We start from the raw sequence: 1950 nt of genomic DNA on the forward strand, positions 1-1950 counted from the left end.
ACAACATTAAAACACTTAATAAATAGTTGAATAAAACCCCTCTAAAAAATACAAAGAAAACGTCTAAAACATTAATAAAAAAGTGAAAATCATTAAAAAGGGAATGGAAGCTTGAATATCCCTTGCTTTAGGGAATCATTCGAGTGCTTGGATCTCCCTTGCTTTAGGGAACCATTCAGGCGTAAGTTCCCAAATTTCTAAAAAAACACAAACCAAAGGGTAACTCGAATCTCCCTTGCTTAAGGGATTCATTCGAAACACCCAAACTCTCTTCTGTCTCTCGCCCTTGTGGCATTCTTAAGAACATGTTGAATCCATTCCATAATTAGGCGTGTGAGTCTCCAAAGGTCGGGCATCGTGGAGTGCGACTTTAACCTCTGTTCACCTAAAAAAACACCAAAACATAGAAAATCTTGAGCCGAACTACGGTCGCTCTGATTCCTTTAATGGGATACGTAGGCATTGGGTCGCGGGGCCTAAGCGAGCACACTTGTAAATAATTCCTTCTTTTCCCCGTATTTCTTTCGCATTCATTCGCGTTTAGACATAGACATAGTATACACCCTTTAGATAAAAACAAACATAGGTGGATACCATCGAGTACGATGGGCGTGAGGGGTGCTAGCACCTTCCCCTTGCGTAACCGACTCCCGTACCCTGTTTCTCTGGTCGAAAGACCTTGTTCTTGTTCGAGTTAGGTTTCTGATATTCCTTTCCCGCGATGGGATGAATATATTAGTGGCGACTCTGAATCCATTTTTCGCGGTAGCGACAGTACCTAAGGAGAAGATAATTTCTGTTGCAGATATCCTTGGCTGCAAAGAGGACAAAAAGCAAAATGTCATGGTACCTGGACTCTGGGTGCTCGCGACACATGACGGGAAGAAGGTCTACATTCCAAGACCTGGTGCTTAAACCAGGTGGAGAAGTCAAGTTTGGAGGAGATCAGAAGGGCAAAATCATTGGCTCTAGAACCATAAGTCTTGGTAAATCTCCTTCCATAACTAATGTACTTCTTGTAGAAGGATTAACGCATAACTTATTGTCCATAGTCAATTAAGTGACAATGGTTATGATATAATCTTCAATCAAAAGTCTTGCAAGGCTGTAAGTCAGAAGGATGGCTCAATCCTATTTACAAGCAAGAGAAAGAACAACATTTATAAGATTGATCTTTCTGATCTTGAGAAGCAGAAGGTGACTTGTCTTATGTCTGTTTCTGAGGAGCAATGGGTCTGGCACAGAAGATTAGGACATGCTAGTTTGAGAAAGATTTCTCAGATTAACAAACTAAATCTGGTCAGAGGACTCCCAAATCTGAAATACAAATCAGATGCTCTTTATGAAGCATGTCAGAAGGGCAAGTTCTCCAAACCTGCATTCAAGTTTAAGAATGTTGTGTCTACCTCAAGGCCGTTAGAACTCTTGCACATTGATCTGTTTGGCCCAGTCAAAACATCATCTGTCAGAGGGAAGAAATATGGATTAGTCATCGTTGATGATTATAGCCGCTGAACATGGGTAAAGTTCTTAAAACACAAGGATGAGTCTCATTCAGTGTTCTTTGATTTCTGCACTCAGATCCAATCTGAGAAAGAGTGCAAAATCATAAAGGTTAGAAGTGATCATGGTGGTGAATTTGAGAACAAATTCTTTGAGGAGTTCTTCAAAGAAAATGGCATTGCCTATGATTTCTCTTTTCCTAGAACTCCACAACAAAATGGAGTTGTAGAACGAAAGAATAGGACTCTACAAGAAATGGCCAGAACCATGATCAATGAAACCAATATGGCTAAGCATTTCTGGGCAGAAGCAATAAACACTGCATGTTACATTCAGAATAGAATCTCTATCAGACCTATTCTAAATAAGACTCCTTATGAATTGTGGAAGAACAGAAAGCCCAACATTTCATATTTCCATCCTTTTGGATGTGTATGTTTTATTCTG

This window comes from Vicia villosa, linkage group LG7, assembly GCF_029867415.1.
Source record: "Vicia villosa cultivar HV-30 ecotype Madison, WI linkage group LG7, Vvil1.0, whole genome shotgun sequence".
Classification (NCBI taxonomy): Eukaryota; Viridiplantae; Streptophyta; class Magnoliopsida; order Fabales; family Fabaceae; genus Vicia; species Vicia villosa.